A 14,765-nucleotide genomic window follows, 5' to 3' on the forward strand; every position below is an offset into this window, starting at 1 on the left:
ACAATAAGTAGACTTTATTATAAAAAAAATAGATTCTAGAGTTAAGCTGTGAATCATAAAGTCATAAAGCAATCCTGCAGAGAAGATATAATGGGAGGGAATAAATAAATTAAAACTGTGAAAACAAACACTGTCTAGTTTTGCCCATAGCAACCAATCACAGCTGAGCTTTCATTTCACAAGCGCTGGTAAAATGATAGCTAAGTTGTGCTTATCATGGGTGGGCAAAACCAGATTTTTTTTGTTTTCACAGTTTTCATTTATTCCCCCAGTTCCCCCCATTCCCCACAAGCACTGAACATTGAAGAGTAGCCTTCCTTCCTGCTCTCTTACTCTGTCACTTCACTCCCCAGCTCTGTCAGTAACCCTCCGTCGGACAATCTGGCAGCCTGATAGGGTTGGATAAAGTGATGACATTTTGAGAATTGTTTGTGAAACACACTATACAGTATCAGCCTACCAGATTGTCGGACAGAGAGGGAGACTGACAGAGCAGGAGAGTGAAGTGACAGCATGTGAAAGCAGGGAAGAAGGTTTCTCTTCAGTGCTCAGTGCTTGTGTCAGGCAAACTGACAGAGCAGGATCAGCACAGAGACAGGGAACAGGAAAACCAACTGAGAATGCATAAGCCACACTTCTCATGAATGCTGTGGGACATAACCAAGGACAACAACATTCATAATAAGGCAGGCACAGGTGGAATAACTTTTAAACAAGGCAACAGTAAAAAAAATTTAAAGTATTGGGTAATATTGTTGTCTCAGCGAGCACTATACAGGTAAAACTCAAAAAATTTGAATATCGTGCAAAGGTTCATTTTTTTCAGTAATGCAACTTAAAAGATGAAACTAATATATGAGGGAGACTTATTACATGCAAAGCAAGATATTTCAAGCAGTGATTTGTCATAATTGTGATGATTATGGCTTACAGCTCATGAAAAACCCAAAGGCGCCCCCCCCCCCCCCCCCCAATTAGTATAATTTTGGGAGCCATGTTATCTGCTGTTGTTGGTCCACTGTACTTCATTAAGTCCAGGGTCAATGCATCCGTCTACCAGGAGATTTTGCAGCACTTTCTGCTTCCTTCCGCAGACAAGTTGCATTACTGAAATAAATGAACTTTTGCACAATATCCTAATTTTTTCGAGTTTCACCTGTATAATTACAAATACTTTTACACCTTTAGAATGCATGTGAACGGAGTCAAACACACACATATAAACATACCTTTTTCTACTTATATGGATGTGCTGTTATTCTACTTTTTTTGTATATATTGTGATGACTCGTTCTTGCAAATAGGTGTGGTTGCAGTATAGAGGCATACTTTTCAGTGTTTTATTCACACTTGGCACACAGCAAACAGTCTATAAATGCAGAACAAAAGGAAAACGTAACAAATGTCCACCTGTCCATGACATGCGGCATCAATAAAGTATTTTCTAGGCCTCCCGGCAGGCTGTTCACCAGCTTCCAACCTTAGAGCAAACGCAGGGAAGAACTCCACTCTCAGCTCTCTCTGGCAGTGTGAGCTGCAACTAGCAAATCCCCCTCAGCTGGTAAAACAGGTTGCCTTTAAGGCCAACAAAAGGCGGCCTGGATTGTGGGGAATGACCCATGAGACTTTCATCAAGCCCCAAGCTGCCATGAAAACTTATAGGCACCCCTTCACTGCATGATGGTCATCATACAATGAAGTGAAAGAGGGCCCTTCCCTTCTCCGACTAGCTACTTAGGTGCCACAATCATTATTGGCTGCGGTATCTTAGGTGTTAGAATGGCTGCAATCGGAATTACCTCAGATCCTAGCTATTGAAGTGTCAGCTGTCTGCTCCATCGCCATGCCGTACATATAAAGAAAATGTGTTATATATTGGTGGGTACTGTCTGGTCTAAGATCTAAATTTATTTGGGTTCTGGTAAACAGTATACATTTATTTTGGTGTCTGAAGCTTGAATTTGTTTTGGGGTCTCCATTATGGAGGTTCTGATTTTTTAATTTTTTTCCCCATTCCATGTATTGCTTGAATTTCCTGCCTTTTCGTGAACATTTCAGAATGCTATATTATGAGCACTGTTCCAGTCCAAGTTCTAACATCAGGTACTATCTCATTAAAAGGGCTGTCCAGCAATACAAATACATTATAAATGTGGTACATAAAAAGGATACTCAACTACCCAATCCCATGCAGCTAGCTTTCGTCATTTGCTGTCCCGTCTAAATACAAGAAAATACCTGCTCAGGTAATTACTGGCTGTGGCAGATCATAGCTTCTGCTAGTGATTGGCTAAGCATTATTTTCTGTGTGTTAATCTGTTGAGGACACAGGGGTTACCTGTATGCCCTGCACCCGTTCCCCTGCTATGATGTGGGGTCACGAGCCGACCCAGTGTCATAGCGGGTCAGTCCCGGCGGCTATCAACGGCCGGGACCCGTGGCTAATACCGGACATCACCGATCGCGGTTATGTCCGGAATTAACCCCTTAGACGCAGCGATCAAAGTTGATTGCTCCATACCTGAGATCTAGGCTGGAGCAGCAGAGCGCCGATAACACTGATCAATGTGATCAATAGTGTATGCAATCAGAAGATTGCATGTGATAGTCTCCTATGGGGGCTATAAATGTGTAAAAAAAAAAAAAGTTACAAAAAATGTGATTTAACCCTTTCCATAATAAAAGTTTGAATCACCACCACTAAAAAAAATATGTAAAGAAAAATAAATACAAACATATGTGGTATCGCTGCTTGCTTAATTGTTTGAACTATAAATATAATGTTTATTAAACCGCACGGTCAATGGCGTACACGTAAAAAAATTCAAAAGTCCAAAATTGTGTATTTTTGGTCACTCTGTATACCCAAATTTTTTTTATAAAAAGTCCCATCAAAACAAAAATTGTACTGATAAAAACTTCAGATCACAGCACAAAATGAGCACCATATCGCCCCGTATGCAGAAAAAAAAAGTTATAGCAGTCAGAAGAGGACATTTTTAAACGTACTAATTTTCGTGCAAAAAGTTATAATTTTTTTAACCGTAGTGATACAAAATCAACCCCCTATAAGTAGGGTATAATTTTAATCATATGGACCTATAGAATAAATATAATGTGTAATTTTTACCGAAAAGTGCACTGCGTAGAAACATATGCCCCCAAAAGTAAAAAAATTGTGTTTTTTTTTTTTTTATTTTGTCCCACAAATTTTTTGGGGGGGTTTTGCCGTAGATTTTTTGGTAAAATGACTGATGTCATTACAAAGTAAAATTGGTAGCACATAAAACAAGCACTCATATGGGTCTGTAGGTGGAAAACTGAAAGCGTTCTGATTTTTAAAAGGGGAGGAGGAAAAAACAAAAATGCAAAAGTGGAAGTCCTTAAGGGGTTAAGGCAATTAACAGGAAGCGCAGATCAGTAGACACTATTGAAAATGCAGCAGTGGGAGATCAAGTAGGTGAGTAACCCTTATATGTATCACTGGACAACCTCTTTAAAAGGGTATTCCAGGTATCAAAAAACATCTTCTTTTGTGCTGGGGCCACCATGAAAATAAAAAAAAAACATACTCACCTAGCGTGCTCCCTGTGAAGTTTTTCGGTCCCCTGCTGAATGCTCCTGCTGCTACCGTACTTCTGATATGGACTCACCTCGCAGTAACAGCCCGCTCAGCCATTCACTGACTGAGAAGGAAAACCGAGGAATTCTCTCCAGCTTTCTCAATGATATGAACATGACTTTCAAAAATCCATGTGCTTTTCATCAAAATGACATACTGTATTTATCGGCGTATACATTTTTAGCCTAAAATCTACCTGCGTGTTATACGCCGATAAGCCGCTGCAGTTCAATGATTTAAAGCGAGTGCTTTAAATCAATGAACTGCAGCGGCTTTTGCAGGTGCAGAGACCGCCACCGCTGCCGGCTTCTCTGCCCCTGCCTGTCCTGGGGTCCCTGCTGCCGCCGCTTCTCTCCCCCTGCTATCAGCGCCACTGCTCCTTCTCTCCCCCTATCGGTGCCGCTGCCCCTTCTCTCCCCCTGGCTATCGGTGCCGCTGCCCCATTGCCGGCGCCGATAGCCAGGGGGAGAGAAGCGGCGCCGGCAATGGTGCAGCGGCGCCGACAGACAGGGGGGTGAGAAGGGGCAGAGGCACCCATTGCCGGCGCCGCTGCACCGTTGCCTCCCCCATCCCCGGTTGTATAATTACCTGTTGCCGGGGGTCGGGTCCGCGCTGCTTCAGGCCTCCGGTGTGCGTCCCCTGCGTCGTTGCTATGCGCTGCACGTTGCGGCGCAATGATGAGTGACGTCACTCGTCATTGCGTCTCGCAGCTCATAGCAACGACGCAGGGGACGCCACACCAGAGGCCTGAAGCAGCGCGGACCCGACCACGGCAACAGGTAATTATACAACCAGGGATGGGGGAGGCATCGGGGCAGCGGTGCCGGCAATGGGTGCCGCTGCCCCTTCTCTCCCCCTGCCTGTCGGCGCCGGCAATGGGGCAACGACACCGATAGACAGGGGGAGAGAAGGGGCAGTGGCGCCGATAGCCAGGGGGAGAGAAGCGGCGGCAGCAGGGCTCTAGACCCCAGAAAAGGCAGGGGGAGAGAAGCGGGCAGCGACGGCCTCTCTCCCCCTGCCTTTCCTGGGGGCTTCTGCGGGGTAAGAAACAGTGTATCGGGGTATACACACGCACACACACGCACCCTCATTTTACCAAGGATATTTGGGTAAAAAACTTTTTTTACCCAAATATCCTTGGTAAAATGAGGGTGCGTGTTATAGGCCGGTGCGAGGTATACACCGATAAATACGGTAATTTAGATTAATGTCTGCAACAAATCTGCTATGTGTGAATACATCATTCTATTTACAAAGGTGAATGTCTTCTCTGTCTGTCTCACAGGCCATTAGCCTCTCTTACTCACTGGCCCATCTTGTCCAAAATCCAGAACCACTTTCTGACTTATGTCAGAACACTTTGGGGGAGTTTCTCAAAGAATTTTGCGCCAAAAAAAAAAAAAACTATTTCAGGCACAAATTTTGGAGCAAAAAGTATTGAACACATTTTTAAAGATCTTTGCGCCTTGGTTTTTTACTGTTCACGTCAGTTTTGTTAAAACGGGCATGTCCACGTATATTGTCTGCTTTGCATGATATTTTCAAAGGGGTGAGAGTCCAGTTTACATCAAAAATGTCATATCTCTTTTTTGATGTCACAGAAATGGTTGTAGTTTTATTGTTTTGGGGTTTTTTTTCTTAGTTTTTTGGGGTAAAAGGTGTTATATAAGTTATTATTAAAAAAATAAATAATTATTATTGAAAAATGTTATAAAAAAATATATATATATATTTTTTTATGTTTCTTGGTCACTGTACCTGCACTCACATTTAAGCTCAGAAATGTTTTATCTATACAGTTATCACTTGTCTGGGCACTACTAACAATGGAATATTTCGTGAGATGTTTCCACCAGAATTTTCTGGGATGCAAAATTTGGCGCAAAAATCACCAATTTTGGTGCCCAAATTTTTGATTTTGGCACCAAACTCAGCAATTTTAGAGCAAAAAAATTCAATATGGCTGCAACAAAAAAAATTGTTGTGAAAACCCCCCCCCCCAAAAGTGACACGAAAATGAATGTTCACATATTTTCAGAGCAGCAAAAAAGACCTTTGAAAATGTGAGGAGAAAAAAAAAAGGTGTGAATAATATCCCTGGAACAGAAATTACAGTAGTTTTGGAGAATCTCCCCCTTTATTTATATAGTTATATGCTTACTCTTTTAATCTTATTAAATCTTATTGATGTTTTTGGGAGCTTTAGAATAAATTACCAGTTTTTCGTAGAGATATGGTCTCGGGTTACAACATTTTCAACTTACAATGGTCGTCCCGGAACAAATTAATATTGTAACTTGAGGGATCACTGTACAATGAAAGGGCAGCTTCATATTATGTAAGAGACTTCAAAAGAATACTTGGACATAACTATGGGCAGACTGGCACCACATCAGACCTAACGTGAATGTTAATTTGTGTCCTGTACTGATGGAGTGTGCTGGTCATGAGTCTAAGTATAGATCCCTATAAAATGACACGACTGGAGATGATTCCACATGAGTGGAGACTGCCGTTTACAGACATGGAAATAAGTTGGCTAATGAGCAAATCTGTCTTCCATCAGTGAGTCTCACTACAGACAAGTAGCATTGGACACATTTATATTGTTTGCAGAGGAGATTGTGGCCTTTTTAAAGCACTAATATTTTTGGAACTTTTCAAAGGCCACAAATAGGAAAACGGTGGAAAGTTCCTTTTAATCTAAATAAGTAAACCAGTGGAAATGATTGAATAATGGTGCAGTAATGTCTGAATAAAATGTCTTTTGAACTATAAAGAACAATACATGCTGACATGCACGACAACGCAGCAAATGTGTGCTTGTGTCAATGGGCAAGAGGAAAAGTGTGTAAAAGCAGGGTGTAGTGGAAGGAAGCTTGTGCTGAAATATTAATATCAAAGCAAATCGCGGGAAGGCATGAAAGAGCAGGAAAAAAAGCACATTAGCCTTTGGCCCTGTTCATAAAAAGAACATGGTTACCCTAATAATAATATTAATTGTGAACAGATGTAGAAAGATTCAGCCATCTAACCATGCAAAAAGACAATTTATCATATTGATGGAGAGAAAACAAACACTAAATGTCAGTGATCAGCCTTGATGTCTGTAACAGTTTGGTGACATTAAGGCTTTGTTCACACTGCCGCTATGGTTCGATTTTGTCAGGTTTTGTTGCTCCTAGCAAGTAGAATAATGAGCCTCTATGCATAATGGATCCTATAAAAACTCCGATCTATGGGCAGTTTGAACAGTGCCCTAAAAGGGGTAACTGGTTTTGAAAGGTCAGTTTTAAGTAGTCTGTTTGGGAATTGTGAGGTACTAAAGGATTTGAGGTAATAAATCCATTGCTTAGGTCCCTCATCTACTATGAAGGGCAACAGCAAAGAAAACTGCTACCTCTGAAAGACCCAGGGCGTTTATGCTTAAGTTGAAAGCCCATTGATTTAAAGGGGTACTCAGCCAAAAAATATCTTATCCCCTATCCTAAGTATAGGGGATAAGATGTCTGATCGTTGGGGCCCTGCCGCTGGGGACCGCTGTGATCTCCAGGCAAGCAGCGACAGCGGCGTCCGGAACATGGAAGCTTGGGGCTTCCGCGTTTGTGATGTCATGCCATGCCCCCTCCATTTATATCTATGGGAGGGGGCAGGATGGCTAGTATATAGCTGTCATGCCTCCTCCCATAGACATGAATGGAGGGGGCGTGGCGGCTGTAGTTGCCGTCATTCGGTACGGAGCAGAGTTTGCTCTGTGCACAGATGACTGGAGTGCTGCCCGGAAATCACGGGGGTCCCCAGCAGCGGGACCCCAGCAATCAGACATCTTATCCCCTATCCTTTGAGTGATACTTGTTGATTAAGGTATCGCCTCACAGTTTTGTGTTTGGTGCTTGGGGGAAAATAAGTTATTTTAGACTCTATGTATAACAGAGGCAACAATGCTGTGCTATATCTGTTGCATGGCCAGTGGCCCCTTATGTACCCAATCAACAAGGAGTCTATGGCTTTGCCTGGAAAATAGGGCTGCATGTAGCTTTATTTTTTTCTGTAACAAAATACAAAATCGAAGTCCTACTGCAATCGTTTATCTATAAATTCAAGAAAATAAAGAGTTTTTTCTACATGTTATAGTTGTTTAAATTTCTTACATCTTACCATGTGGCAGCCAGGTTGGATGCAGATTTTAATATGCTAATGGAAAAGAAATATCTGTGTTATTCTATAACTACCTTTGATCAGTTATGGTCCCATTACTAACTTTCCAACAAACACAGACTACCAGATTCTAGAAGTATCTGTTTTTGTGGTATTCTCTTTCTATTTCTTAAAGGGGTACTCCGGTGGAAAATGTTATTTTTTTTAAATCAACAGTTGCCAGAAAGTTAAACAGATTTGTAAATTACTTCTATTAAAAAATCTTTACCCTTCCAGCACTTTTTAGCAGATATATGCTACGGAGGAAATTATTTTCTTTTTGAATTTCTTTTTTGTCTTATCCACAGTGCTCTCTGCTTTTCACGATGCAATGAAGGGTTAGTTGAATTTTCCTGTCACACAATGTCTGAGACATGTATCAGGCACTGTGCACCAAAATAACTTGGAAAAACCTCACAAAAACGAGTGCGTTTTAGCTTAGTAAATGAGGGCCATTGTTGTTGTGGACTGTGTCGCATGTGCAGTGAGTCAGTAAAGGGTTGATGCTTAACCTGGCAAAATCGCAACACATATGCCACAATCCGCATCAACGGTGCACACATAGGCTTTCAACAGGTTGGCAAAAGTCCAGTCTGTCCATCAAAGGTGAGGATTTAAAACTGAGAGGCATGGTGGACAGAGGGCACTGCGGACCCAGGACATACTTCTTTAGTGCCTCAATTTTTAATAAAAGTGTGTTTTTAAATGGATTATTTGGATGGATGGCACAAGCAAAGTTATATAGTATAGTTTATAGTAGTTATATAATCCTTTCTTAAATAACTTTATGGGGGAGATTTATTGAAACTTGTGTAGAGGAAGAGTGGTGCAGTTACCCATAGCAACCAATCAGATTGCATCTTTAATTTTCACAGGCCTCTTTAAAAATGAAAGAAGCGATCTGATTTGTTGCTATGGGCAACTGCACCACTCTTCCTCTACTCAGGTTTTGAATAATCTCCCCCTATGACTCTATGTTGCTGTTGACAATACCAAGTAGCAGGTGACAGATGCATTTTAAATTCACCCTAGGATTATGACCTATACCTAGCCTATATGTCTGTCAAATACATACTGTAATATACCCATTCTCTTCTACTGTGCAGACATACAGTCATGACCGTAAATGTTGGCACCCCTGAAATTTTTCAAGAAAATTAAGTATTTCTCACAGAAAAAGGGTTGCAGTAACACATGTTTTGCTATACACATATAGCAAAAAGTAAAAAAATTAATTGGACATAATGTCAAACCAAGCTCCAAAAATGGGCTGGACAAATTATTGGCACCCTTAACTTAATATTTGCACACTCTTTGGAAAAAATAACTGAAATCAGTCGCTTCCTATAACCATCAATAAGCTTCTTACACTTCTCAGCCGGAATGTTGGACCACTCTTCCTTTGCCAACTGCTCCAGGTCTCTCTTATTGATAGGGCGCCTTTTCCCAACAGCAATTTTAAGATCTCTCCACAAGTGTTCAAATCTAGATCTCTGGAGATGGACTTGTAACCTTGAGATCGTTGATATTTTTTCCACAATTTTGGTCCCCAGACAGTTCTCTTCTCCTATTTCTGTTGTCCATGCTTAGTGTGGCTCACACAGACACACAATGCAAAGACTAAGTGAACTTCTCTCCTTTTTATCTGCTTTCAGGTGTGATTTCTATATTGCCCACACCTGTTACTTGCCCCAGGTGAGTTTAAAGGAGCATCACATGCTTGAAACAATCTTATTTTTCCACAATTTTGAAAGGGTGCCAATAATTTTGTCCAGCCCATTTTTGGAGTTTGGTGTGACATTATGTCCAATTAGCTTTTTTTCCTCCCTTTTTGGTTTAGTTCCAATACACACAAAGGGAATAAACATGTGTATAGCAAAACGTGTGTTACTGCAATCCTTTTCTGTGAGAAATACTTAATTTTCTAGAAAAATTTCAGGGGTGCCAACATTTACGGCCATGACTGAATGTCTAGAGTGTGTCCTTACTGCACACAATTTACGGGTTTGCGATACATTGATTATTGAAAAGGATAATTGGATATACATTTTAGAAATTGACAGATTTGTACACAATTTTTTTTTAACAGAAGTCAATGGCGGATGGATCTGAAACTTATGGGTATGGATGTGCATATGCCTCCATAGTATAGAAAAATGGTCATTCAGTTGCATTTAGTCTTGCATTATGCCTTTTGTTGTTTTTGGTATATTAAAAGGCATTGGGTATAAATTAGATTTTTTTTTTACAGTACACACTTCAAAACCTGCGTACAGAAAAAGCGGAGCAGTTGCCAATAGCAACCAATCAGATCGCTTCTTAAATTTTTCAGAGGCCTTTTTTTTTTTTTTTAAATGAAAGAAGCAATCTGATTGTGATGGGCAGCTACACCACTCTCTATTTGCACAGACTTTGATTAATTTACCAATAGTGTTAGTAGAGTCTAAGGTCTCATGCATATAATAATGCCATGTTCATAGAGCCTATATGATGTATATATAGTTCCTTTAGTTCTCTATTACAACCACTTGGCACTCCACTGTATGGCACTATATGTTTTCCTAGAAGAATGTGTTTATTGTTCTCCATATGTGATATCGGGCAGCTTGATTTGCAGTGCCGTGAATTTGGCCTCCAATAAAATCTTCTCACAGGCATTCTAGGAGGGGAATATGAATGCTCAAAGAACTGTACGCTCACATTCTGCTCAAAGTGTGTGGCCGAATTATGCTATGATCCTACCATTCAACACCTAGTTCAATCACAATGCATATGGTTAGCATTAAAAAAGAACTAAAAGAAACCTATCAATCGTTTAGCACAAACATTTATACAGAATCTGTTTATATGGTAACAAGTGTAAGACATCTTTACTGATTCAAACTTTTCAAACATGTACCTATTGGCCAAACAAGGCAAAATCCTGTAATATAACAGATTGCTATAATACAATTACAGTTCCTTTGTCAAGCTAGCAGCCTTTCGTCAGTACAGCTGATATGACATACAGTATAAGCATTATTAATGCCCTTGTTATATTTTATAACAGGTTACAACTGTAGCTAGGTACACTAGCATTCTTTATATACCTAAAAGAGTACTCCGGAGAAGAAAAAAAAAAATTTCAAATCAATTGGTGCCAGGAAATTATACAGATTTGAAAATGACTTCTATTTAAACATCTTAATCCTTCCAGTACTTATCAGCTGCTGTATGCTCCAGACGAAGTTGTGTAGTTCTTTCCAATCTAACCAGAGTACTCTCTGCTGCCACCTCTTTCTGTGTCAGGAACTGTCCAGAGCAGGAGCAAATCCATAGCAAACCTCTCCTGCTCTGGACATTTCCGGACATGGACAGAGGTGTCAGCAGAGAGCATTGTGGTTAGACTGAAAAGAACTAAACAACTTTCTGTGGAGCATATAGCAGCTGATAAGTACTGGAAGGATTAAGATTTTTATACAGAAGTAATTTACAAATCTGTATAACTTTCTGGCACAAGTTGATTTGAAAACATTAGTTTTTTTTCCCTGAAAACCCATTTAACAACTATAAAACACCATTTCATTTGTACTTGCTTCTCTGTTGCTCCTGTTTCTCCTTGTTTATTCATTTTTCAAGTCAATTCTTTGCTTTCCAACACAAGACATGGAGCCTTTTTGAAAGTGGTAAAACAGCAACTACCATTGTTTATTTCAAAGGTGCTTATCTCCAAGCATGTCCTGTTGAAAGTATACCTGAAATCTATTGAAAATTCTTGACATAAATTTTTATGCAATATCAGAATTAAGAAGTGGATGATATGTTGACTTTCTATGGCAGAATTAGTCACCATACACATTAGATAAATGATGTCTAATGTTCATTTACAGGAACAGAAATATTGTTGTGCATTGTTGGAACGTCCATCATTTGACCATTACTAAACAATAGGTCGTGTTTTCCACGAAAGCACAGATACCTTGGTTTGAAATTTTTTTTTTGAAACCATTGTCTGTAAAATTTGTTATCAAGTATGTATCCACAAAAATGTACAGTTATCTCTGGGGAAATATGTATTTTTATTTGCAAATTACAAGGTTGGCCAACTCACAAGTTTGTATTATTAGAACTGTTAAGTATCTAGAGGTTGCCAGATGCCTTTCACGCTTTCACAGAATTTTTAGGAAAACCCTTCCCAACTGGTAAGATACGTTATCAGTTCATCATATACTGTATTAAACTATTTTCTAAGAAGGTTGAGGAGTTTCCAATGTTTTATTATTTTTCTTCAGCATTTTAGGTGAACAGCCCAATCTCTAGGCAAATTGATATTGGAAAATAGTTAATATATATACATGCCTGGTCTACATTTTCTCTGCAATGTCTACATTGTTATTTCAAATGTTTATTGAATCCAGACTGAATAAAACTTGTCAGCAGTAATATTTGTATCTATTGTATTTTTTAAATTACATTTTTAGTTTTCTTTTAATGAATTGCAGCCATACTATTGTACAAAGTGGTTAACCACTTGACAACTAGCGCCGTAAATCTACGGTGCTGCTTGGGCTTTTATGGATGAGTGCCACGATAAAAATAAATAAAAATTAAAAATAAAAAATAAAAATAAAAACAACCGAACAGAATTCCTAATTTTGGTCACATCACATATTAGAAAAAGAAAATAATAAGAGATCAAAGTTCCCATCTAAACCAAAAAGATATAATAATAGTAATAATAATAATAATAACTACAAGTCCCAGTGCAAAATATGAGCTCTCATACAGAACAATAGACAGAAAAATAAAAAGTTAAAGGGGTCAGTGTAAATAAATAAAAAAGCTTGACTTCTTGAAAAAGTACCGTATTTTCCGGCGTATAAGATGACTGGACGTATAAGGCGACCCCCAACTTTTACAGTTAAAATATAGAGTTTGGGATATACTCACCGTATAAGACTACCCCTCTACCACGATACGGTACCTTACCATTGTTCCCCCACACTAGGTTGTCAGCATAGTTCCCCCACATTAGGTAGGCAGTAGACCCCACAGACATACAGCCTTTAAGCCATATACAGTGTATGGCTGGAGGCTGTATGTCTGTGTACTTATATGTATGTCTGTAGTCTTATACTGGGAGCACATGGTTGGTGAGCTTTTTACATCTGTTCCCCCTGGTGCGGTGCTGTTTGGCATCCGTTGCTGCCCTGGCGCTGTGTCTGTGGGGTGGTGCAGCCCAGGGACTGGTTTGAGTGGCATTGGAACTGCTCTGTCAGTTAGGTCATTCCCCCTGTGGACACTGGTGTTGGGGCGGTGATGGTCCTTACTCAGTGCTGCGCCATTTTATGCGAGGGATGCTAGGGACCCACCACTTACAGGTGGCTGTGACATGGCTAGTGGGTTTGCTTTCATGATCATAAAGTACACTAACAACCTGTTAGTTAAATAAATGTTGCTGAGAAGCATTAGATCAAGGTGCATGTTGTGGATGTGCGACCATGTCTGTTTTTTCTCAAGTTAAATTCACATTGTTGTAATAGTATTGACCCACAGAATAAAGATAATGGGGTACATTTATCAAGAGATTTAGAGCTCTTTTTTTGCTTACAAAAGTCGCACAAAAAGTCGCATTAGCACCTAAGCAAATTTTTGTGCGACTTTTGGCTGTAAGCAAAAAGCTACAAAAGAGCGTACGAAAGTGAATTTTATTTTTCATTTTGCAGTGGTCAGGGATTTATCAAGTGCGAAAGTCGCACAAAAAGTCGCAAGCCCTCCAAAACAGCATAAATGTAAGCCAGCCTGGCTTACAAAACGGCTTTGGAGAGCAGATTTTATATTTCCTGCTGGCAGCCGTGATCACGGCTCCAGCAGGAAATATGATATAACAACTGTACAAAGGAGCCTGGGCTGGCATCACTCTGCAGCCGCCTGGGCTCTGTCTGATTCTAACCCTGCTACCCTAACTTAATAACGGGGACACTGCTTTACACCCCCCCTTGTCTCACACCTGCCTGTGCCGAACATCTCCCATCTGTCTGCTATCTGTTGCAAGTCTACAACTCCCAGCATGCCCTTACAGTGAGAGCATGCTGGGAGTTGTAGTTTTGTAGCAGATAGTGGGCAGGAGATGTGTGGCACAGGCATGTGGGAGACAAGGGGGGGGGGTGTAAATGAGTGTCCCCTTCATTAAGTTAGAGTAGCGGGGATAGAATCAGACGGAGCCTGGGCGGCTGCAGAGTGATGCCAGCCAGGGCTCCTTTTAACATACCTCGGTGCCGCTGAGTTTTTCTAGTCCCTACTGTAATTTCATATTTCCCGCTGGGTCCCGTCATTGGCCGAGACTGAGCAGCCAATCACAGGACGGTCTTTGATTTTACAGTTGGGACTAGAACTCCGCTGCTCCGTTATATGTTAAAAGGAGCCCGGGCTGGCATCACTATGCAGCCTCCCAGGACTCCGGCAGATGGGCTGGGAGATGTGCAGGAGCCGTCCCTGCCATCCCTAAGCGCTGCGGTACACGCTGCAGTGTTATGTCAGCCCGGGCTCCCTTTGCTGCTGCACCACAGAGTTTACTGTCATTTCAAATTAAACGAAATTGCAGTGATTTTCTGATCACCGTTGGCCAGGGAGCAAAACTAATTATCGCCTGCTTCCCTGGCTTGCATGACTACAACTCCCAGCATGCAAGGACATGCTGGGAGTTGTAGTTGTGCGGCTTGCCACCTGCCATCTGCTGCACAACTACAACTCCCAGCATGCGTGTTGTAGTTGTGTGGCGGTTGACAAGCCCTTACTGTTAGGGCATGCTGGGAGTTGTGGTCATGCGGCACGGGAGATTTACGGGCAGGTGACAATAAATGTAATAACCTATTGTTCTTGTTTTTTTTTCTCATTTCAGATCCGTGTATCCTGTGGAATACTTTGAATTCGGTGGACTGCGTCGATGACCAGCATTTTTTTCCAT

The 14,765-nt window shown here is 40.8% G+C and overlaps 1 protein-coding gene across 15 annotated transcripts in view; it reads right to left on the reverse strand.

Moving 5' to 3' along the window:
* The window catches only part of AHRR (aryl hydrocarbon receptor repressor), a 383,059-nt gene that overhangs the window by 82,203 nt on the left and 286,091 nt on the right, over positions 1–14,765 (reverse strand). Inside the window, exon 1 of one of the 15 annotated variants that reach the window (XM_056520844.1) lies at positions 1,230–1,343. The exons of the other annotated variants lie outside the window; for them this stretch is intronic. The gene's annotated coding sequence lies outside the window, so the exon portion shown is untranslated. Of the gene's footprint in view, positions 1–1,229; positions 1,344–14,765 lie in introns of those variants that run through there. 15 annotated transcript variants of the gene reach the window in all.

This window comes from Hyla sarda, chromosome 5, assembly GCF_029499605.1.
Source record: "Hyla sarda isolate aHylSar1 chromosome 5, aHylSar1.hap1, whole genome shotgun sequence".
Taxonomy (NCBI): domain Eukaryota; kingdom Metazoa; phylum Chordata; class Amphibia; order Anura; family Hylidae; genus Hyla; species Hyla sarda.